Source organism: Python bivittatus, unplaced genomic scaffold (assembly GCF_059951505.1).
Source record: "Python bivittatus isolate LINGU-HERP-01145 unplaced genomic scaffold, Pbiv_v1 ctg000050_np1212, whole genome shotgun sequence".
In the NCBI taxonomy this organism is placed as follows: domain Eukaryota; kingdom Metazoa; phylum Chordata; class Lepidosauria; order Squamata; family Pythonidae; genus Python; species Python bivittatus.
In genome coordinates this window covers 5,049,010-5,074,801 of record NW_028277033.1, presented here as the reverse complement: position 1 = coordinate 5,074,801, position 25,792 = coordinate 5,049,010, and the positions used below count along the sequence as shown (strand labels likewise).

At 39.5% G+C, this 25,792-nt stretch overlaps 1 protein-coding gene across 9 annotated transcripts in view; it reads right to left on the bottom strand.

Moving 5' to 3' along the window:
- The window catches only part of ZMIZ1 (zinc finger MIZ-type containing 1), a 405,624-nt gene that overhangs the window by 262,764 nt on the left and 117,068 nt on the right, over window positions 1-25,792 (bottom strand). For 8 of the 9 annotated variants that reach the window (XM_088129052.1, XM_088129104.1, XM_088129038.1 and 5 more), the window contains one exon: window positions 5,613-5,726. The exons of the other annotated variant lie outside the window; for it this stretch is intronic. The gene's annotated coding sequence lies outside the window, so the exon portion shown is untranslated. The remainder of the gene's footprint in view (window positions 1-5,612; window positions 5,727-25,792) is intronic. 9 annotated transcript variants of the gene reach the window in all.

Genomic DNA, 25,792 nt, shown 5'->3' with positions numbered 1-25,792 from the left:
TATTAAGATGGTCAGTCACCTATAAAACATGGGAATCAAACTCCTGGGAGAAAAGATAGATAACTCTCAACGTTTTTATCAAGCTACCATACTTAGAATTCCTTGACGAAAAACAAATGGAATCACAGTATTATAAAACATAACTGGGTCAGGTCATTTGTTGTCTCTGTGTTTGCTGCATGCATCAACACATTATGGAAAACACAAAATCTAAGCTAAACAATGCCAAAAACAGAAACCAAACCCCCCAAAGCATATACAAAAATAAAAACCACATAGCTCTCCAGCACATCCAGAATGTGCAGGTTGGAAGTGACTTTGCATCTAGTCCAGTCCAAGCCCTGCCCAATGCAGGAATCCACTAATACAGCATCTTTGATAGATAACCATCCAGCCTTTGTTTAAGCACCTCCAACAAAGGAGAATCCAGTCTCTGAGGCAACTGAATCTGAGTAGGATCAGATTTAGGCAGCCTATCCCCTTGTCTCTTCTTCAACCTTTTGGAAGATGAAAGAATCAGAAAGATCACTGTGGAATTCTCAGGACTTGCAGTCTTGGCCAAGGTGGTTTTTCAACAGATGACTAGATGGGAAGTCTAATCATTATTACTAGTAGCTGACGCCTCCCATTATTACTATTATGTCTCTCTTCTCTTAGCTTCTGTAATCTGCTGCAGGGCGGGATTATCCAAGTGGCTGGCTTGTCAGACCAGTAGCCCATGCTCCACAATAATGTCATTGTTGTTTCTACTCCCTTATATTCTTACCCACATGCTCTTAATTAGAAGCATGTGCTCAAATTCCTGTATCTCTAAACATGTGTGCATTTCCTTCACATATAATGTCATTCCTCCTCTCCCTCTTTTGAATTCCCAGCTCCCTTTTGAAGAAGTAGCACCATTCCATCCTTGATGCCACTCATTTCAAGACTTTGCAGATTTAGGACAAGTATAAGGATGGTGGTAGAGCTGTTTGCCTCCCACAGGTCTTCCATTTCCATTCCCACCTTAATCTGCACTCCCCACAAAAATTAAACCCCATTCCTTATGATAACATTGTAATATCACCAGAAAAGCCTTCTGCAGTTCTCTTAATGGTCAGGTTTTGGTGACCAACTCTTTGGGCTACACATACCAATTTATACTTATGTTCTCCGCCAAGTACTCCAAGCAATCTAGATATATTAAACTAGCAAAGATAGTTTGCTAAACTAAACAAAGCAAAGACATACTTACTCAATATATACATATATTATATTATATATTATATAAATATATAAATATATAAGTACATACATACTCTTACTCAACCTGGCTATTTTAAATCCTGCTTAAACTTCCCCTAAGTATTCAAGTGTTACATGAAAAGTAAAGCTGCTTCTTTTTACTATGTAGAAGTAAAACTCACACAAAAAGAATAACTTCTTTTACAAAAGGGAGTAAGCAGATTTACAGATCATGAGGGAAAAAATGAGAGAAATCAAATACAACCAACCGGGGCAAACTTTCCACCCTGCCCTGAGCACAGGGAATTCCACTGGGTTCATTTGTACCTCCTGTAGTGTAGTTTTCCACAACAGGCTAGGAACTGCTATGTCCTTAGAATCACTCTAGAGAGATGATCTCAGGATAAGAGAATCATTGCAAGCAGTTCCAGGAAGAAGATCAACACACCAGGGATCATGCTGCTGTCTGTCATTTTCCTTTTATAACAAGATGTATTTATACCCAAGAGAACCAGGCTCACGTGCAGCAATGCACTGAGTTAGGCAGCCACCTCGGTCTCCACACCGTTGACATGTTAGAGCCCAGAGAAATGCTGTAAAGCCAGAATTCTCTCACAAGCCAAAAGGGTGCACAGGAGCTCAGACTGACTTGAGGAACACATGCAACAGAGATGCTTTTTTTGACTCCAGCCTTGCCTTATACATAGATATGCAGAGGAACGGAGGAATAGAGAAACAGCTGTGTTTGGTAAGGTGGAGAGAAATAGAAGAAGGGACAACACTGGATAAGGAGGATGGATGGGATCAAAGAAATTGCAGGACTGTCCTTGGAAGAGCTACAGGATACTGTTGGGGACATATCAAGATGAAGAACATTTCTCCATGCAAGTTTGACTCCAACAGTTGAGTCAAACTTGATAGGACCTAATTGTGTAGAATGTCCTCCCCATAGCTTACTGCTATTATTAATACTGGGTATTAAGGGCCTAGAAATAAGAGGATTCCTTTTACCAGGGGGACCATGGTCAACAATCTGGCCACAGACATCTTCCCAGACAATCCCACCTCCTCTTTCTCCTTAACTTTTTTTTTTTTTTTTAGAATTCAGAGATAAACATATGTAATTTACAAGTTTGCTTCTGTGTCCTATAGGAACAGGAACTCTAAATGTTCTTAGGAAATAAAAATAGTGGGTAGGTGTGGCTTAATAGTGTGTTTGAAATGAAACTGGAAAAAAGCTGGGGTAGCAGAGAATATCTTCATGGGAAGGGTTGGAGGATAACTGGGGAACAATCTCATCATTCTGCTTTCTGATTAATGAAGGCTTTCCCATTGTGTGAATGGGCAAACCTTCCTTTACAGCTCTAAAACTGGGGATTTGAACTGTACCCAAATGGCCTTGGATTATTCTCCACCTAATTTGTGGAGCTCAGAAAGAAGCTGGAAGCAGCTGTTCCAGATGTCACCAGATCCCAGTACCAAGCATTGGCAAGCGAGTCAGATTGGAAAGGACACCAACCCCACATCTGGAATTAACAAGGGAGTTGCCATCCAGAGTTCCTTTTCTTAGATGGACAGCTATATAAATTTGATAAATAGATGTATATTTTGAGGATAGGGGAAAGTAGACATGAGAATGCAGAAAGTGCACTAGAAAAATATAGGACTCAGAAACAGAAAAAATATAAGCTACAGAACTAAGAGGTACAGTTATAAATTAGAGTTAAGGACAGAAGAAGGAAAGTAAAGCACAAAGTACAGTGATTAAGACAGAAATATCATGTATGGAAATAAGTAAAAGAGAAAAATAGAATAGAAAAAGGTTAGGAGTAGGTTGTAGGTTAGGAGTATGAAAAGCAAGGCATAGGTGAGTTCTACTACAGAGCTTTGCATTAATCCTACTTTTAAAAGTAAGAATATAGGAGTGAGCTATAGGAATGACAAGACAATTAAGAAAAAATGCCCAGAAATTGAGGATAAGGGATAAAAATTACTATACCAAATGAAAAGATAGATTAATTTTATAATAAGATACAGTTTATTTTGCATTCAATGAGAATGAAAAATCTTTCCATAACAGAAGTTGGCCTATATCCCACCTGAATCTTTAGTTTTAGCCCTATCAGGTCAACAAGAATAAGAAAGAGACACCACGTGGGTCTAAAGCTACTTTTACTAGAACAGCTATAGAAACAGAATCTTGCAAGTCCAAATGTGCTACCTTTTCTCCCTCTTTTACCTTCATGAGAATATGGGGCTGAGGTGTTTTTGCAAACTACCGTCTTGGCCTGGGCTCAAGTTTCATTTAATGTGATCATTGACTTGATAGCAGATCTTCTCTCTGTCCTTCCAGGCCCTCTTCTTTACTCACTACCCTACCCTAACTGAATCTACAATGAAGTATTTATTTTCAAGCTATGTTGGTTCTGGAACATTATTTTAATTGGAAATTAAACAGAAAATAGGTGTTTGTTTTTGGTTAAACTAAGCATGCATTTTCTTCAGCACGTCAAGAAAGCATCTATATTAACATGTATTTTAGTTTTAAATCAATGGATTTATTTATTAATCGGTTAAAAGGGAGAAGATTACTCAGAGAAAATTGCTTGTCGGCTGCCTAATAAATAGAGAATTTATACACCAAAAATTCTTCTACCTATTTTCTTTTGCATAAAGCTGCTTTTAATGTTAAAAATGGTTAAACTGTAACATATACAAGGTTAAGCTACCCAAGCAACTGACTCCATAGGTTGATGTTTTTAAATACATTGATAGGTACGTTAAGTACATCAATTATCATCCTAATTAATAAAAATACAATAAATGCTCTATACCAGATATTCCTGGGGTAGGAGTTTAAATTACAACATAGCTGCTCTACGGAATTTACCTTTCCATACTAGTTCATTACTTTCCAGGATAGATACTAACTACAAGGACAAACCCTCACTGCTATAAAGTAAAAGCCAGAGTGGAACCTTTAAGTTTGAATTTTGTTTAAGAGGAACAAATATATGGGGAGAAAGGAATAAAGATGAAAATAGCCTCCTTGAGTTTCATAGGAGGTAGCAAGAGAGGTATTAGGACTTCCAGGCTAGCTTACCATTAGGCCCACATATTTATGAGGGTCAGCATATTAAGCCAGATCTAACACCTCTTCTGCAGATGTTCTCCTCTTTCAGACAGCTGGTCTAATGATTATCTTAGAAGCTGGAGAAAGCATGTGAGCCGTTGCTTAGCAACCATCCTCTTTTGCTTCAAGGTAACTTAGAGGCAGTAGGAAGATAAATAGATGAATTGCCTTAAAGCCATCTGCAGACTCCTATCCAGCGCACTCAACTGAAGCATGAAGACGATTTAATACTAAACCACAGGAAGCAGGATGGTCTTGCCCTTTGCGTCTCTTTCTTGAAAGGTATCGTGCAGTTCCAAACAAAGGAACAATGAAAGCATCAGCTTCTGTAGAGGCTGGTCTCAAAAGATGAGTTCATTCTTAGCAGGATTAGGCCCTTATAATACCTTAGTCAATAAGTTCCCTTCTACTAATCATTCCTCCTTACCCTTCTTTCAGACTAACACTGAACATCTGTCACATTGGCCTTTAACAGGAAACAGAAGAGGTTTCTGTCCTCATCACTGGTGGACCCATAGATTCAAAACTGTCCAAACAGAATTAGACGAAATCCAGCTTCTTTTTCTGGCCAGTAACATATCGTGGTTCATAAGCTAACCATGAGCAAGGTGAGACCCAAAACAAAAAAGGAGAAACATGTGCCCAAATACAAAACTGTAGCGCAAGAAAGATAATCTTTAAAGCAGGCCCTGAACATTCCACAATTTATCAACAACAATGCCATAAAGAAATTGATAACATTCAGATTCTCTCGGGGTTAATTCAGACACATCAACAGAATGTCCTCACCATGATTAATGACAAATCTTCAGTTTCAATAGCTTCTTCTCCTAGTTCTTTCATTTATCTAGGGAGAAACTGGAAGCTTAAATTTCTTGGTCTGTCACTGTGTCTGGAGCAAACTATTTTGCACAAACTATTCCTTGCTTTCAAACTGGGACTAATGTCTTATCTGCAAGCCTGGAAGTTTAATGTAAAGAATTCCTTTCCTCTGATATGCAACAATATCCATCGATGGCCAATGATATCAAAAGCCCTTCTATTATTTAAAAGCAAATTATTAATTAAAAATTACATTATCAATATTGATTTTGGAATTTTTTTTAAATAGTAATCACCATTGTCAAATAATGCTAGTAATAGTTACTACCAGTTGCAATTTCTGTAGAAATGTGAACACATGTAATAAAGCAGCATAATAAAATTATATTACATTCTGTATCGTTGTTGATGATAGTAAAAAGGGAACCTTTACCTTTAGATGGCTCACCATTTAGGAACAAAACTGCTGGTTTGAGTTGTCTCTTCCCCTTGCTTAGTGTTAAGAAAGGCAAATGTGATCTTGTATAGTAAATTCCTCAGATTCTTTCTGAAAGTGAAGAGAAGAAGAAGAATTTTTTTTTTTAATTTATTCCATGTGAATTGTCTCTTGCTAAGCAGTATTGAACTCCACCACAATCCTCTAAGAAAACATAACAAAAGCACATGATTTTTGGCAATACCACCCCTCCCCTCAACTTTTATAGATAATGGGATTAGATCCATACTTCCAGATTTCCCTACAGTTAGTTACAGCATGTTAACAAAAATACTTCTTCTGTTCTTCAACTTCCTATAACACAAAGATTTTTCTGGTGATAGGACATGAAATTGTTAGGTATGGTAGAATTTTTCAAATTGTTCCTTTAATTCTCTCTCTAGACTATGAATCCTCATCCATTAGAGAAAAGGGCCACGTGTCCTTTTTTTCCTTCCCAGAAGTAGACTTTCTATTGTGTTTGAATTTACAATTCCATTGTTCCATTGCCCATATGAGTAAACTGCTTGAATGAGTAGATGTCTTCCCTGTTCTTCAAACTGGCCACACGTGCATTGTTAAATTTAAATACATTTTCAACGTTTATTAAATGTTATTCTCCAAAGGCCATTTCACACATTACTAAGCAACAGACTCCGGCTTTGTCTGACACTGTATTGTTCTGAATGTATACATGTTTTAAAATACATCTATGGTTGTACTTTTTTTTTTTTATCTCTGTGCATATTGAAAATGCAATGTGTGAAGCTCTTCAGATTCTTACAGCAAAATCAGAGCCACTGTTCAGAAAGTCTTCTACTGGGGCTTGGCAGTAAACCTCCATGAAACCTTCATCTCTTGTCATATCATCTGCTGACAAGCCAGTTCCAGAGTCTTCTATTACCTTGATGTTACCATGCTTTGTGTTTTTCATTCACTGTAGTTACAAAGTAGGTGTAAGCATCTAGCCAACCTTGATCTTCAGAAAACTAAACAGCCTTGGCTGGGAGACCACCGGGATATTCCAAGGCTGTAGGCTAGTTGAGAAAGTCAAAAAAGCAAGTAGAAGGCAATAGCAAACCAATACTGTTGTCAAGAAAACTGCAGGATAATGGGCACGTAGTCAGCAAGACTTTACATTCAACTTAGATAAAATAAGGTATGAAATATATCAGTGACCCAGTTATCACATCAGAGGGGTTTCATTTCTATGGTCATCTCTCTCGTGGTACTTGTATTTTTAAAACATGTGGAACTTATATGGAAGTGACAGGATTGATTTAGAAGACTCACAGTGGTATCAGCAATTGCATCCAAATGTTGGTAGAGAACAGGATTAAGATTAGGATAGGACAGGATGGAACCATGGAAAATGCCAACGACATGCTCCTGTAATGTGAAAATTGATCTCTAGCCAACTGATATCAAGAGCTTATGGAAAATTCCATCCCTTTTAAAACAACTATAGATAGCAGCAAAGACTACAGCTCGGCAATTAACATGAATTGGCTTCTAGACACTCTTGAAAAGCAAACCAGAAAAATTATCTACATTTTATGTAAACACTCAAGCAATCAAAAGGTATATTTACGTCATTCACAATGGATGGTTCTCTTTTGGGGAAGAGGATGGGACGGAGGGAAGATACAAGAAATAGCCTATAGCAAATTGTATCTCTGCCTTCATTAACCACAGGATGCACACAAATCTGAGCTGTTCACTTCCATCATCTCCTAGGCATCATTCAAGTAGAAGAACCCAATGAGATGCATTCACATTTCACAGGTCTCAAATACAGTTTAAACAACCAATCTATATATGAAAGAAAGCCTAAATGAGAGTGACAGCAATCTAATTTCTCATGGTTAGAACATATCTAAAGGAAGGAAGGAAGGAAGGAAGGAAGGAAGGAAGGAAGGAAGGAAGGAAGGAAGGAAGGAAGGAAGGAAGGAAGGAAGGAAGGAAGGAAGGAAGGAAGGAAGGAAGGAAGGAAGGAAGGAAGTTTCTCTGTAGAGCTGTAAACTTACTTTAGCTTAATTGGCAGATGAGTCTACTAAATAGAAGGATTTCAGACCATTACAGAATAGAACTTGCTTTTTTTAAATACTATTTTACTAATGGGATATTACCATAATAGGGAATGAAATACTAAAAATATGATTTTTGCAAAATAGGAATTAACATGACAGCAAACCAGTGACTCAAAAAGGCACATTTATTGAGATTTCAGTTATAAGTTTTCTTACGCTAAAGCAAATATAAGACATCAACAATAGCATTTAAGCTGAGTGACAACTCTTTGAAATCATGTCCCCTGGCTGGGGAATTCACACCCTGGCTTGTAGACTTTACCCACTAAACACAAAAGCTAAGGAATTTATGTTTTATAGGCAGTTTGTACAGCTGACCCTCAGAATTCAGAAGAGTATCAGTTTCATTCCAGTTTTCTCCCAGCATGGTAAAATATTTTCCCGGCAACCCTCTTGAGAACAGCCTTTCCATCCAACTTCAGAGCCCAGCTAGTCCAACATTAGCATCAGTTCTCCAGCCAAAAGTCTAGGGGACACACTGAGTAAAAAAGGTCACAAACCCTGGCTCAGCCTCCACTCCCCAGCCTTGGTTGGCCCACCAATCTCAAATCTCCCCAAATTTGCTGCTTGGAGTCTTAGTTTATAAAGACAAAAGCAAGCTGGGTCATAGGTCCTTCCTTATTTCCTGTTAGCAGTTTACTCCTTTCCAATTTACTCTCACTGTCAAATGTCAGATAAACAGCTGCTTGTGAGGACTGCAGCTGTATGCACTGGAAAGGGATCTGGGAACTTGACCCTGCTGCAACAAGGCTTCTCCACGACAGCATTACGAGACGGGACTCGCTTAGGAGTGGGCCAAGTCTTGATCATTGCTGGAGAAATCCTGACTATTCAGCATGTGGATAAGATGGCCAGGCTACCAGATATGATTCCTGTTTCCTGCATGTAGTACATGGCTGTGCTTCATGCTAAGCCATGGTTTAACTGTTGATAAACCATGGGCTGGGTTCACACAAAAAATTACACCATCAAGCATGGTTCAATGCATCAGAATGAGATTCAAGAAACACACTTAAACCCAAACAAATCTTATTATGGCTTTGGGTAAGGTTTGTACCAGGTCAGTACATGTCTGTTGGTGAATGCTTACAACCAACAGGAGTCTATTTATTAGATTTATATCCCATTTTCCCTCCAGGACTGCAAAGCAACTTCTATGGGATCTCCCTTCATTTCACACTCACAACAGTAAATCTGCGAGGTAGGTTGGATTGAGAGGGAGTAAGTGGCTCAAAATCACCCAGTGAATTTCCATGGCTAGCAACTGACTTGAAACTCAGTTTCCTTGTCACAATCTAACCAATAGTTCATTACATCACACCGTCCACTCCTTGCAGTGAATAAACTGAGATACATTGTACTAAACCCTTCTACCTATTTAATAAAGCAAGCAGGACTGTCTGGCAAGGATATTTGGGGTATCTTTAGAAGACTCAAATCCACTGTCCTTTCTTAAAGCAGTAGAGCGCTGGCAGAGGTTGTTACAAACTCAATAATGTGTCAGAAATGTAGAGAAAAGAACAGAAATAATAATAAAAATATTCCCAAGTTGCTTAAGTTCAAACCAGTTGTCTCTTTGGAATTATTAAGCAGCGGTGCTGATGGAAGATTTAACATTTGGTTATGGAAACCTGCACTGATAATATAGACTTATAAATCCCCACATCAGCCTTTCTCAACAGGGTTCCACTGAATCTTAATGTTCTGCAAGAGGTTGCTAGGGGTTCCATGAGAGATCATGATTGGAAAAAAATAAGCATTGTGTGCTAGGGCTCACAGTGGTGGGAAATGTTATGCACCTTGACCCAGCTGCCTGCCTGCCTGCCACTTTGCCGTTGTCGTAAACATTGTACAACATGGCTTGTGTAGTTAAGTGAATTGTATTGTGCAGATTTCATTTTTTTTTTGCTATTTTCATGCAGAGTTCCCTGAGACCTGAGAATTATATCAAGGGCTCTTCCAGGATAAAAAGGCTGAGAAAGGCTGCCCTACATCCTGTACAAACTTAGATGTAACTCACATCTGTTGTATATCCAACAGAGTGGACCAAACCAAGCTCATCTTAAAAAACAAGGGTAATTGTTGCCAGTGATCCAAGCAGCAAGATCTGCCTGACAATCAACAAGCATCAGTCGATGCTGTAGGTACTTGAAAGTCTAGCCTTTGTAACATTTAAGTTCTTAATGCTGTTTGGGAATAGAACACATGTGGACCTGAAAGAGAAGAGGACTTCAATTTTATTGCTTAAAGGTCTAAGCAGAAATATGGGAGTTATGCTATTCTTCCCTTTTCACCAGTCTTTCTAGAGGTAGGAAGCTATAGGCTTTGGAGAGTTGGCACAGGGTAGTGCAAACTTAAATCCAGTTTGCAGCCTTCATAGAGAAGCTGTGAAAAATTTGGTTCAAATTTTTGAACCAAAATGGGTTCAAATATGTAACATTATCCCATAACGTCAGCTAAAGTAAAAGGGGTAAGCAAAGTTATAACCAATGGGACCTCCCCTCTTTTCCCTTGTATTCTCTTATAAACACTCTGTTATTCAGGCTTCAGATTCAGAGGGTGCAGAGTCACACCCTGTCTGCAACTCTTTAAAGCAGAAAATCCAAAAATTTCAAGTAGGTGTTGAACAACATGAGAAACATGATTGAACTGTGAGAACCCCAAGAAGCATAGCATTGCAAAGAGGAAAATACCCTTGATCGGTTATTTGCTAATTATATTCTGAAGACTTTCAAGAAGCTAAAGAAAGAATATAATCTCTCTGAAACCAGTGTCAATATATTCACAGTTAAAACATTTGTTAGTCTCCCAATATGGATCTGGTGCTATGGTGGTCCCCAAATCCATACCGTTCTGAGTAAGTTAGAAAAAAAGGGGTTTTGGAGGCTGAATGAACAATCCATTTATATCAACAGATGAAGAACCTTAGTAAGACAATTACTAATAATTTCCAAGAAATACGGAGCAAAGAATTTGAGTTTTCAATTTTAACAAGCCAAAGAACTCAAATTTTAAAGAATGCTAAACATGTGCTCTTAATATGAAACTGATTGATCAAAAATTCTTTTTTTCAATTTTACTGGACACCTCAGTGGATGTTAAAAAAAAGGACTGGTAATCTATCTTTTTATGTTGGAGCTGTAATAAATGTGAAAGTACATTAACACATAACATGAACATTTCTTCTGACTTCTCTACTGGTTTAACATTCTTAATGTTGTCAATAAGGTTTTAGCTCGGGAATTAAGATATAAACAGGTCAAGGTGTTGCTGAATTATATTCTTAAAATTTGGATTTTATCTATTTAGGAAAAATGGTTGTGCTTGGATTGCTGCAAAAAAAAAAAAAAAAGACTAAGATGTTTTTGAAAAGACACTAATACATCAGATATCAAAGGCTGCTTTGAAAAAAAATAAGCATCCTTGGCCTTTGGCCTGGCTCTCATGTTAACTTGCTAAAAAGACTGGACAACAGGATGCTCTGTGGTTTATTTTTTATTAAACTGAGATGCAATATTTCTTTAGAATTTATACAACTGTACGCTGCTTGTTTTTGCTTCTGAAACCCTTTTGTGTTTGTTTCTAAAACCTCCCCATTTTGCTCAGTGAGCGTTTGTTGTTGTTACTTATTTGTTACATTTTTCAAGCAATAAAATCAATATTTTTTAATAAAAAAAAGCCACGAGCAAAAGTTCTTCAAGCCGTAACCTTCTGAGATTGCCCTTCCAAGAATGATCGGCATCTCCCTATACATTCCCAAACCAGCCAGATCATTCAGAATTAAAACATAGTCCACTGATACCGAAAGTCACTGAGAATTCCAGCAGAATCAACAAGGGCATTCTTCCTCAACCAAATTCCCAGTCTTGAACGACCACCAAGGAAACCATGCCAGTTTCCATTTTCTGACCATTTCTAGGGCCAAACTGACATAATGCACATCTGTCCACAAGCTAAGGATCCACTTCATGATTTAGCTTTTTCAGATGCATGACAAATAAGAACAGAACTTCTTATTTCCAAAGAAGACAATGGAATGATAAGGAGCCATCAGAGCAGTGGCAAAAGATCTGGAACCGGAGACTCTATTTTATACGTGCATTAGAAACCTCTGTCCAAATATTTCTCTAAAAGCCATTAGAGCAGCTGGAAAATCAATTTACAATGCAATTCTCTACATGTGTGCTCAGAAGAAGCCTAGCTGAGTTTAATGGTACTTCCTCTTAGGTACATATATTAATGTGACTGCTTTATAACATTGGAACAGAACTGTGCAAGAGTTGGCTCTCCACACCAGTTTTATTCTGTATTATTTTGTTGCTGCTTCCCTTCACCTGTAGCCCTGCAGATGGCTTGGACTACAATTACCATCAATCCTCCACTCAGGACAGCCAACTTTTAGGGAAAGATAGGAATGTAGTTCCCAAACCCTACATCATTCGTGGAAAAAAAAATCAACCAAATTGTCTTTTTTAAAAAAAACGTTTTGCGCTTTTCTTTTTTAAGGGAAAGAAAGGAAGGGATAATAGTCATTGGCAAACCTAGATTAGTTTAGCATGGTGTGATGAGACCTGAGGAGACCAGCTGCAAGTTATAAATGTCCAGGCCAGTGAACACGTGTGGCATCTTCTCCCTTGCCAAAAATTCCAGGCAATTAGAGTAGCACTTTCAGCTCTGCTGCAGATACAGAGAATAAACATGCCAACTGTAGAGAAAAAGAGTAGAACAAGAAAAAAGAGATCTTGTTTTATGTGGGTTTTGTAAGATACGTTAATTCTTTTCTTTTTTTAAAAAAAAAATCTCTAATGGCTACTCACTTGCTTTGAAAAATGGCAAAGCGTTTGTCTGCGTTTGCCTGACTCTTTCTCCCTCATTCCCAGATAGTTACAACATTTAATTCCTTTCTGATATTATCTCTTCCAGAAAAAGTGAGGCTATAAAAAAAGTAAAAAATCAGTAGCTACAACTCCCACAGTCCCTTGCTATTGACCTCGCTAACTGGGGCTTATAGGAGTTAATACTGGAGATACCAGGCTACAGGTCTATGCAGAATATCTGTGATATTCATTATAAAGTCACTGGAGATTGTCTTCAAAACCACTGTACAAATTTGATAAGAAGGACTGTTCCAGATTCTTCTCTGTAGAAGCTTGGTCTTCTCCAGACATTGGGCATAATTGCATGGTATGCATCATCCTAGGTGGATATTTTAATGTATGGACACCAATAAGCGTTAAATGAAGTGGTATGCAAACTTCTCCTGAACTTAATTGGTTCACTGTGGCTGTCCTCCATCCTCTCTCTCATGACAAATTTCTATTTGTCATTGAAGTTTTAAAAGATGACAAGTAAAACATAGAACAGCTGACGTCTGGGTACAGCATAAACATAAGCTCAGATTATACTAGTTGTCCGTTTGAGGGGTTCATCCAATTTTCAAGTGAGGCCACAGCACCAGAAACCTCAGATGAACCAAAATAAAAATCAAATTCCCAATCAACCTTGAAACTCAATGGATGTAGAGAGTAAGGATCACGACCTCAATGGAGATAAGCAAGGTCCATTAACAAAATGATGAGGGCTGAAACATATCTTAAGTCCACTGCAGACAAAAAATGTGCGAAAGAGGCTTAGACAGACACTTCCTTAATTCACAGGAGTATAAGAAGGGGGAGGAGGTATAGCACAGAGTTGCAAGATTCTGCTATAGCCAATCTCAGTAAAAGTAGTTTTAGCCTTCCTGGGGACTTTATTTCTGGTTTGGTTTACCTAGTGGGGTTGATAATGGGTCGGTCTGAGCCACTCAGTATTACATCTTTTGCACAGGTTTGTTATGCAATTAAAAACTAGATAATTCCTTGGATTCCTAAACTCTCTTTTGGGAAGGGCACACAGAGAGTACACAGAGGTAGTTTGATAGATAGGGATAGACAATGATACCCAGCTGAAAATTGACTATAATTGCTTCAGACAGATATTCCATAGCAATCAAGGCACAATTCCATTATTAAATGCATCAGGATAGCTGAGATGTACAACAACAGAGCAGCCACCCAGTTCACTAGGCTCAAGTTTTGATAACGCCAAACCCTGAGTTCTACTCCAGCTTACATGAAAATCCAATCTGGACAAGAATGCCTAGCGTTTCTCTCCTCCCACCAACCTTGCTAGGATAACATCAGTGGAGTTAGATTACTATTGACATTTCTTTCCTCTTCTCACATTGTGCCAGGAAGTAAGGCCTCAATAACTCTGGGAACTGTAGTTTTTGCAAATGCTGACTGTAGGCACTAGATAACAGAATGCAGGGGGTGGGAGTGGGGGGCAGATATTTCCCTCTTCCCCTCTTCCTACAATTCCTAATTTAGTAAAGAGGAATGATTTCAGAAAGTTAAGGGGGTTGGTTGAGAACCAAGGTATGCTATAGCAGCAGAGGGAACAGCTTGAAAAATGCTGTGGCCTATTCCTAAATCAATCTACCAAGAACATAACATAGGAAAGTGTGCATTTTAAGAGATGTATAGTCTGGTTGTATCTTTGCTCTCCCACTGAATTCAACACAACTCTCTCAAATAAGTATACACAGGATTGTAGCCATGGAACCCAACCTATTGTGTTACCTAGCAGAAGTTAGTTGCACTGAATTCAGTGGAACTCATTCTTCAGTAATATGGAAAGGAAGAAGGATAATGTGTATTGATATTTGTGGGACATAGGAAAATTGCAGAGCCAGAAGGAAGCTAGGTTAGCATTATGGTCAACAAGCCCTTTGTGACACTTTTGAAAATCTATCTTTCTTTGCAGTTATGTCCATCTCCAATCTTCTCTTCCTCACATTGGACTCCTGGGCTCCTCATACTGTATTATCCTGTTACTGTGATGGAAACATCTACCCTTAAAATACAGGTCCTTCCCTCCACCCTGGGGGTGGTGGTGGTGGTGGTGGAGGAGGAGTCTTGTCTTGCAATCTAATAGTGTCCTCAAGATGAGCTAGTGCCAATTTCCACACTGTTAGGACAAGCAAATTTGCTTTTGGTCTTGTTAGTAAGGAGAAAAAAAAAAGTGACAATCTTCTTCACAAATACTCCAGGGGTGCAAAGTGCAAAGCAGAAAGACAGAAGTTGCTTATAAGACAACCTTGCTCTGTTGAATTGGTTTCAGTTGGTCCCTCTTCAAGCTTGTAAAGAAACATCCATCAAACCATAGCCTGAAATAGATTTTACAACCTGATCACTGTCAATGTGCTTTTAACATAGCCGCTGTCCCTAGGGCTGTCCTTACAAGCCTGCGTTTCCTGAATTGACAGCTGAAGTGAGCTTAAATACAGGCTTGAGACCTACATCACCTTTACTAGCAAAAAGCTGGCTTTAGAGGATTGAAATTAGATCCATCTTCAGAAGAGGTCACAAGCTATTGTGTAAGAACATCAGGTTGGATCAGAAGAAGGAGAGAGATGGCAACTATTGTCCTCCAAGAACTACTGTAGATTTCTGCTTTGGATTTGACAGACTGATCAAATATCACATGTGCACACAGTGCACAGTGCAAGAGACTGTTCTGTCCTCAGCCACCAAGGGTAATGGAAAGAGGCACAGATCAAGCAGTCTTCTTTGCAAACAGGAGTCCTGAATTCATGCAGCTCGTTGACAATTCTCAATCAGTGGTATCTCTAACAGCAAGACCTCTCCTAGTGATCTAGCCTACCACACAGGATAGGTGCTGGATTGGCTAAATGAGCCCATTTCAACTCTTTTCCCAGCCTCATCCAGGATAATACTTCCAAATAGGTTGCCCTATTTGAGTTAAGACCAAGCAGAAAACTAGAGGGAACACCATGTCTCTCCTACTCCAATGCCCAAGAGAGAGGAAAATACAATTAAAAATGCTTTGTTTAACTCCAGACTCTCTTCAAGGACAAGCCAAATAATTAGCTATCAGGACCAAATTAGCAATCACATAGTTCCATACTTATTACCATAAGAGAACAGATTCACTGCCTGGAAAATCTCTTGCATTCTGCCTTGTTTCTCAAATCCTAGGCAGGGATATCTTGTATCTCCTTTCTCAGATTAGCCAACCACAATCCTCTCTTGCATGTTGTGAATCAACAGAATAATTTGCACCCAGAAGTGTGTTCTTCCATTACCTGATTCTCCTGCTACAGCAGGAACATGGAAACTACAAGGAGATGGCAATGTGGCTCCTGTCATTTCAGTCTCCAGATCAAAACAGACAATGTAGTGGTCATTACTACATTACTCTCTGTGTATTTTTACAGTATTTAACCTTGGGAGAAAGGAGTAAAAAGTTGTTGCAATGGCATAGGAACACTTTTCTTAAGATAAGGGGTAATCTATTATTACTGTGGATGAGTTAGATCCTAAATTGTGACTGATAGGCATGCATTCATTAAAACATAGCCTCATTTTGATATGGCCGTTCTCAAAAAGAAGCTTTTTAGAATTGCAACATAATGTACGTGATATACAGAATAATGTGCATATAAATGTCCATAGGGTTTGTTTTGGAATGTTAATCATAACATTTGATAGCTGTCAATTTGGACTGGGAAAAAATGGAAGAAAAATCAAGTTACCAACCCAGTATGTATTGCTTAAGCATTAAAATCCAGACTTCAAGCTGCCACATTATAAGTCTATCTGCCTCTGTTACTTCATCGGCAACTTTGTTTTATAAATAAACCATATAAATAGGCTCCCTTTGATTGCTCTGAGCATCCAACATTAAGTGCTAGGGCATAGCTTTAGGCATAATTGTACAACTGAATTCATCAGCTGCCTAATTATCATGCATTTTGCATTTATTTCTGCCAATTAAAAAAGGCAGAAACTATTAACAACTTTTACATAAATACCATATTTGTTCTCTGCAAAAGACACGAGGCTAATTTGCCAGCGATTAACCGATTATCTAATTTTATAGCTGTCATCCTGCACGACGCCACTTACCCCAAACCCACCAAGCAAACAACAAAAACACCCTCAGAGGTTCTTTTATTCCACCACATCTCTTAAGCCTCATGCAGAACAGCTGCCGATCTTTTAACCCCTCTGCTTTTCCTGTTTCTTCCCCCCCTTTCACTATGAAAGATGGTTTCAATAAACCATGCTGGAGCACAGCATGATTTTCTTCCAAAATGAGGGACTGAAGCCCTTGGTTTGATGGGGTCTGCAAGTCATAGCTTGAAGGGGGAAAGTGTTTGTTTACCTGTACCCATGGTCCACCATGAGAAAAGTCAAGGAAATCACTGCAGAGATGGAGTATGCGGGGAGGGTAGACATATTCCCAATTGGAAAACCTTGGTTTACAAGGAGTGTCTACATCTGAATGAAGTCTCTGAGCCCAGGTGCCTTGGTTCCAACTTTCTGTCAGCGATTTGGCTGAACATAAGAATATCTCTGTTGGATCAGGCTAAGGCTGATGTTGAGAACATGTTGTTCTCATAATAGCCAAGCAGATGTTTTCAAAGTACCTACAAGCAGGAGATGGAGATCTGCTCTGCCCCACCTCTGTTTCCCTTCAACTGGTAGTTGAAGATATGCTGCTGCCAAGCTGGAAGCGATGTGGAAACTTCATGACCAGTAGCCCTTAAGTGATGCGTCCCCAGGGAATTTATCCAATTCCTCCTTAAAGGCATCCAAGTTAATTATGCAAGGTGTGAAGAAGGCCGGAACACTTTAATTCCTGAATAAAACAGATGAATGAATTCATCTGGGGATTTAGAAAATAGAGTCCTTAGTATGTTGATCGGATCTACGTGAGTCAGCAGAAATCTTTATTCAGTACTGGCTAAGGTAACAGACTGGAGGACAGGCAGTAAACTGAAGCTCAAGACAAAAAATGAGAGTGTTTTGTAATCCTGTTTTAGAAGTTATGTTTCCCCCTAAAGGATCAGTTTGGGGATGTTTTCAAATCCACCTTTATCATTAGAGCTACATATATCCTCTACGGCACAAAGCAGCTTGTACTAGCTTAAACTGGTATGCTAGCTGCCATCAACCTGAACAACAATCATTTTGTTTCAGATTCTCATTTTCAGATATCCTCAGGTCTAGATTGCTGCAGGGTATGGAATATGGAACCACCTCTGAAGACGTTCTTATCTGAGTGTTGAAGGATCTCTCTGGATGCTCTGCTACGCTGAGATAGGTGGCAGTTGGTCTATCAGAAGCAGGATGAGTCCTCCCAGCTCCGGAATGATCCCCCACTAAGACCTTCCCAACTCCTGCAGGTAATCAGTTCAAGCAAAGATATTTTTCTTCTTCCAGGCCCTTAAGTTTTAGTAATCATAAAACCTGGAGAGAGTGGTCACCTTCAAAGCAGGTGAAGCAGATTATCTGAACCCTTTCAGTCAGGATTCAGGCCAGGGTTTGGGACTGAGATGGCATTGATCATGCTCTTGGATGACCTCTGGAATAGTGGGATGGAGGTAGTGCATTCATCCTTGCTCCTCTTGACCTCTCAGTGGCTTTCAATACCATCAATTATGGTATCCTTCTGGACCGACTTCAGGAGTTGGTGGGGGGTGGCTCTGTGTTGTGCTGGATCTCCTTTTTCCTCTGGGGTCAGTTCCAGTTAGTGTAGATACTTTGTTGAGTGCCTCATGGCTCAGTTCTCTTGCCTCTCCTCTTTAACATCTACATCAGGCCACTGGGTGAGTGATCCATCAGTTTGGGGTGAGGTATCATAAATATGCTGATGATACCCAGCTCTATATCTCCACCCCAGGCCCTCTGAGTGATCCTGTGGATGTCCTGTCCCAGTGTCTGGAGGCTGTAGGGGTTTGAATGGGCTTCAACTCAACCCAAGCAAGACTGAGTGGCTCTGAGTATTTGGACCTTCTAGAGACAAAGCTTTTCCATCTATGGTTCTGGATGGGGTATCACTGCCCAGACAGACCTGGTATGCAATCTGGGGGTTCTCCTGGACTCACAGCTCCTGCTCAAAGAGCAGGTGGAAGCTGTGGCTAGGAGGGCCTTTGCACACCTCCGAGTGGTGTGCCAATTGCAACCATTCCTGGATCGGGAGGCTCTGCTCACAATCACCCACGCCCTCATAATCTCTTGCTTGGACTACTGTAATGCACTCTATGTGGTACTGCCCTTGAAGAACATTCAGAAGCTTCAACTGGTACAGAATGCGGCTACACAGGTAGTAAATGGTGTCGGATATGTGACACATGTAACACCACTACTGCGTGAGCTGCACTGCTTGCTGGTGCGTTTCCAGGTGCAATTCAAGGTGCTGGTTGTCACCTTTAAATCCGTGTGTGGCTTGGGACTAGGTTACCTGAGGGCCTGTTTTTTCCCAATAATTTCTACCCATCCAATTTGGTCCAGCAGGTTGGGCATGCCGCAGGTCCCATCAGCCAAGGAATGTCATCTGGCAAGGATCAGGAACATCCTCCCTTCAGAGATTAGGATGGCCCCAACCCTGTTGGCCTTTCGTAAGGCTTTAAAGACATGGCTATGTGCCCAGGCCTGGGGCCCTGAATGTGTTAAGGGCCCTGTCTTTCGGCTATATTGATAATTATTATGATAAATAAATATATGCAGCAGCCAAGAAAATTTTCTATTGTTTTTAATTCTTTTTATTGTTTTAGAATTGTCTTCTGCCCAGAGTCACTTGGCTGAGATGGGCGGCTATAGAAATTAATTAATTAATTAATTAATTAAATAAATATTGTATTTTTAACGTTTTCTAATTGTAATATCACTCTATTAGAAGATTTAGCAAGCGCTGAATTCTAGATACCTTTCCCGTATCTTTGATAGCATCAATTTTAGAAGAAAACAGGTTGCATATCAAGTGTTACCTTTTCAAATCAGAGCAAAACAATAATAACAAAAGTAAGAGGGGCTCAAATATGCAAATTAGCTGCAGTCCTCCAACTCAGTCCAAGATGTTGATCAGAATATATTATGTCCTTACTTCTTTAATTATTTAATGCCATTACAAGAGCAACACAAATCACTGATTTTGAGAGGATCAGCAAAGAAGACTGAACATGAAAGTAAGTTTTACATTTTCAATCCTCCTGAACAACGAAGAGGGCAATAATAAAAGCAGAAAGGCATACCAATTTGGTATAGAAAAAAGCAAATGATACGATGAACTAAGGCATTTTTTAAAAGTATAAATCTGTCATGACATGACAATCATGACAAATGAAGCAATTAAAGACAATGGTTAGCAATGCACATTGGATTTGGATCAATCCCAAGTCAAACCTGGGTCCTTCAGTGAGGTTATGGAGTTCTCCAAAACAAGACCAGATTCCCATGGAAGGTGGCACAGCTAAACGTGAATCCTTCCAAAGTTTCAAAAACAGTGTTTCATATAAGCACGAAGCAGAGAGAGATGGAAGAGAACATCTGCTTTGAGAGAAGAGAAGAGAAGAGAAGAGAAGAGAAGAGAAGAGAAGAGAAGAGAAGAGAAGAGAAGAGAAGAGAAGAGAAGAGAAGAGAAGAGAAGAGAAGAGAAGAGATGTTCTCACATATTAACTTCTAAATGCCCAGAGTTGTATGCCACCCAGAGTCACTTTTTTGTGAGATGGGTAGCCATATACATTTGACAAATAAACAGTTTCACACTGGTTTGAAGAAGATACAGTTGAATTTTATCTATAGTTTGGTCCAACGTCTCTTTTTCATCAATTCCATCTTTTCTAAGAAAGAATGTCTGAAGAGTTTTGGTGGAGTTGAAGAAAGAGATGGGAGGAGCATTTGTGAATTCTTATCCAATTTCAACTAGTCATTTCTTATTCAAGCTTCCTAGGTTCTTTTTTCTAAAATCCAAATTGAATTAGACCCTGCCTAGTTCTGCACCCCCTCCAACCTGTTGACTGGGATACCTGCTTCCTGTCACATCCTCAGCTGACACAGTGGACTGCAGGAAGAGTAGCCATTTTCAGTCAATTGCCTATAGTAAATGTAGTCTTCCTCTCTGGCTTTGCTCCTGGATGATAATCAATAAATATTGTTTTCTCTCCAGGGCTGATTCTCTGGAGAGTCAGATCAACTGGAACTGGAACCAGCTAGAGGGTCAGACCAACTGAGGCGGGGGCATTTCCCCCACTCCCCCAGGCCAGAGGCAGCTTAATATTTTCATCCTTTTAAAAACTTTGAGGGGAAGAATTAAGTGATTAAGATAATTAAAAGTGATTAAGATAATTAAAAGAACTTGGAAATGCTCAAAATCTAATGATACATCTTGTAAGAAGATATTGTGAGATTAGATTTATTTTATTTTTTAATTTTGAAAGATCGCTTAGGGGCACTATAGATGCTGCTTTGCTGACCCTAAGAGATCAATCGTCTGGCTTAAGAGTTAATTTAACTTTCATAACTCTTGTGCAGTGTACCACTCGGTATATGGCAATGTTTTAATCTTTTTCTTCAGTAAATCTTTATATTAAACAGACATACCTATATTTGGACCATAGGATTCACCTGGATTAATCTGCACGTGAAAGATCATGTTGCCACATAACACTTCATAACACTTCCAAAGACATACTGAGGAAGGTACAGTATTTCAAACAGCATTTTGGTTGTACAAGTGGATCAAATTCAACAATCAGAGTGTCATATCTGCCAAATGAATATGCCTCAATACCTGAATTAAACAATTAAAATATTGATGTATTTTTAAAAAAGACCATAAAGGAATTGTTTTTCTTGGAAAAGGCAGAATATGATGCGAAGTATTTTCCTTTGCAACATTTTTCAGCTTTATCAAGCCCTTCCTTTTCAGTTCTACAGATTAAGGAGCAATTTGTAATTTGTGTGTCAACTGCCATTGTTTCCTTTTCTTAGGAAATCAACATTTAAAAGAGAATGGACTCAAATCTTTCCCTAGTTTCTTTGAACTCCAGCAGCCTTCATCCACTTTGGAAAGTTGGTGTCTGTTAATCCCGTTTTATGCTGGTAACACAGTTATTATTTTTGTTTTTAAGTACAGCTGTTTGTGGATTTCCCGTGTTATACACAGGTAAGTATAAACTATAGTTTTGCTCATTTCATTTTGAATACAACCATCATTCTTATCAGACAGTTCTGAGCCACTCCAAATAGAACTAGGCAGCTTTCCAAATAGGGTTTGATCAATGCAAAGTTTGGGATTAATACATCTAGCTAAAATTAAGAGTGAGTCTTCAGAGCATCATAACTGTAAATTTATCAGGTACAACAGACTGCATTCCTATTCTTTTTGGAGTTTTTCCTCTCCCTCTATGCCCTCTTTGGTCTTTTAATTGCCTTTCACACCAACCAACATATCCATTTGCGTAAACTTTTTGGTGCCATCAGCTAATTTTGGGTGAATTCACAAGGAGGAATAGAATTTAGGTATGCCTAACAGGAAGGGAGGGAAGGAAAAAGGAAATTATTCCTTTGGGATTAATAACCTAAGGTTACAAATTAGGTTAATACAACTGAAAGAAAATTAGCTTTGATGTGTGTATGCGTATATGAGAGCAATTCAGTGACAGCTTTTAAGCGCATGTTACCTCCTGCTTGCAGAGTTTTGTGGCCATATGGAAAGTAACAGGTTTGGTCACATTATCTCATTCATGTGTGTGCATGCAGGCCTGTTCTGAACAAGACCAAAAACCATGAAAGTTTCTTACTATTGTTTACTTGGAATCAATGCCAGTTTGGTCTAGTGGTGAAGGCATCAGGCTAGAAAGCAGGAGATGGTGAGTTCTAGTCCTGTCTTAGGCATGAAAGCTGGCTGGGTGATTCTGGGCCAGTCCCTCTCAGCCCACCTCACCTCACAGGATTGCTGTTGTGGGGAAAATAGGAGGAGGAAGGAGTATTAGGTTCACTACCTTGAATTCGTTATAAAAATAAGGAAGGCAGGATTAAAAAAAAAAAAACCCACGGAAGTCACATTCAGAGTAATGCTTTCCTAACATTTATCTATCAGTTTATTGTTTTGGAGTGGGGAAAAAAAAAGACCTACCTTTAAAACACAGCAGGAACTGCAGTTTTCTCACCTCCAGCTACTGAGCACTTTTGGTGTTTAACTGCTTGCTGGTCCACCAGAGCCATCCTGAAAACCATAATCTCAGATCTGGTATCTAACATCCCATTGATCGCACCGTTAGATTTGGCAGTGAACCCCATCATGGACCACCATATGGGGCAGATGGAAAAGGCCACCATTGGGGCCCCACATCCCCGAAGAGTCACTTCTAACATTCTCTTTTCCCTGGGGGAGGGAGGGAAATGCAGATTGAATACTGATCTGGCTGCTACATGCTGTGTTTTGACCTGGCAAAGGAAGGCTATTAAGGTTGTGCAAAGATTCAGTGCAAAAATTTAGTTCAAAAGCTGCTGCTGCTGCTGCTGCTGCTGCTGCTGCTGCTATTATTGCCACCCCCTTCCACAGATTCTTGGCATCTTCCAAGTACAAATACAAAATAATAATAACTGTTTAATGTTTTTATGAAGTCATCATGATAAGAAAACATGTTGCCGTGTGTTTCAACCTTGTTTGGTCCAAGAGATGAAGAACCAAAATTTGGTTCTTGAAAACATACAACTGCATAGGCAGCCCAGGCTAAAACAATCAAACAATAACACACCAAACCAAAGCTGGGCCACAGAAACACATCAACCACAGGCCTAAGGCCCAAACCAAGACTCTAGGAGAGGGGCGCTGCCTGTTCCACTGGGCAGGGCTCACCACAGAGTTGCATTAGGTACAATGGCTGGTGTGGGTCTTCTGGGCTGTGTGGCTGTGTTCTGGAAGTTTTGTTTCCTAACGTTTCGCCAGCATCTGTGACCGGCATCTTCAGAGGGCAGGAGCACAGACAGGAGCAGTTCTCTCTGTGCCTCTTGCATCAGGTACCTTCCTACTGACTGGAAGATACCATAGACTTGTGTGCCTTTCAATCAGCCTGAATCTTTGAATCTCAGTTCAGTTCAGTTCTATGGTTCAAGTCCAATCCACAATTCAAATCAATTCGTAAATTGAAATCAAATAGAAACAAGTCATAAATTCAAATCAGATCTTGGCTGATTTGCACACCTCTGTAAACCACGCACCCACAGACTTTTCCTTTTCCTTAGGGACTATATATCCTGCCTTTCTGAACAGGGTTTTCCTTGCTGGGTTCTTGGGGTTCTCTGAGGTTGTTTTTCTTCATGCAGAGGTTTGACTTACCAGTACTGGTAAGAAAACATGTGTAAAAAGAAAAGCAAGCTCAGAGGACACCAAGAATCTGTTCAACCCTGGGTTGGAGATATTCTCCAGGATTTTCTTGTTTTTGTTTTGCTGTTGTTGTTTTTTTTTAATTAGCTTATTTCACAACATAGTTCTTCAGGGCCATGCATATGAAGCTAATAAAATGCCCTAAGTCATGATATGCAGATGAGATGATTTTTGGGATGCAGGAACCAATGTATATGTATATTTCCTTGGATATAATGCATCCCAAAATTCTTTCAGTGACACACCTAATTCCCAGAATTTCTTTCTGGTGCAAATCAGGCCATCCTGTGTCCCAGCTGTAAGGTTAGTTTGGGCTGAATTTTTTCCCCATGGATCGGGTCACTTTATATTATGGCATTAGCCTTTAAAATCCTGAATAGTTTAATCTTAGAGATGTGCTCTCTTGGTTTGCCAGTAAGTTCAGTAAGGTTAGTAAATAAAAGAGACATGGACTTTTTTCCCAATAGCAACCCTACTGTGCTAAAATTCTCCTCTCTTGCCATTAGGTTATGTTATTTTATTTTTTAAAAAATCCCTGTTCTTTAATTGTATTGTGTATAATTTAGATTTTGGCCACTTTTGTATTGGCATAGCAGAAAGACATTAAATCAATATGGTAGATGAAATGAGCATCCTTTTCAAAGGTATCTCCTACTGTTTTCCAATATGGACAATTCATAGATGCAGAAGTAAAATGGAAGGCACATTGCTTGAGTGGAAGCAGAATGTGGCCTTGATGCATTCCTTGATGACTTCATTCAGGCAAGAGACCTTTCTCAAAGAAAATCCTGAGTGTTTTTCTCACTTTCTCAAGTGAGTCAGCCTAGATCTGCATATCCCTACCCTCATTGTGTTTCTTGGACCCAAGACCTTCTAGTGCATGGGTGAGCAAACTTCCAGCAGCAAAGGGATCGTAAAGTAACTTGGGCTGTGCTTACATAAGTTGGGCGAGGCTGCATCAAATATATAAGTTTGCCTGGAATTTTCAGTGTAGAGATGGTTCCGAAATTAGGGGGAGTAGAATACCGGTGCCCAAAGTATGAGACACAAGCTAAATGCAGTCATTAGCACCCATTTTCTAGCTACCTTGAACCCTCCTGCCAGATTAGATGGTCCAAAAGAAAATGTTGGCCAATTTTTTGGGGGGTAGAGGGTAGAATTAGAAGGACAAAATGGGAGTCTCATTCTTTATAGATGACTAAACATCGTGATGGAGTGCCTAACAGACCATAGGAACACAGAGGGGGCAGCAAGACAGTTAAGCGAGGAAACAGAGACATTGCAGACTGTTGAGTCCAGGGGTGGGGAAGCATGAGAAATAGAGTCTCAGATTCTAGCCTGAGATACCTTAATTACACTAGGTATAAGTAGAGCTGGATAATTGCTTTGACAGGCTTGCAAGATTGTGTTACATCACCCTACTAGCAAGGAAGATATTTCCAGACATTCAAGTGGTTCTTTTTTCCTGAGCTTGCCAGACTCGCACAGTTTGAGCAGCACTCATTTTGTTCCTTAAAAATGCTACCACCAACCTTCCAAAACAGGACCATTCAGGGTCTTGGCCAAGCTCATGTTTAGGCAAGCAGTCCTCAAGATGGCCCTGACAATGAATGCAAAGCCCCTGAGCCAGTTCAAGTTGTGCAAAGAGTTTTCTTTATTTTGTCCTTTGTAAAACTGTGTTACAACCATTTTAGTATTCATGCTACATTTTGTTGTTGTTCGGGACAACTTAAAAAGGTAGCCAAATTCCAACAATCACCTTTGGTGGCATGGTCAGTTGAGATTCTAGTGGCTGAAAAATGACGACAG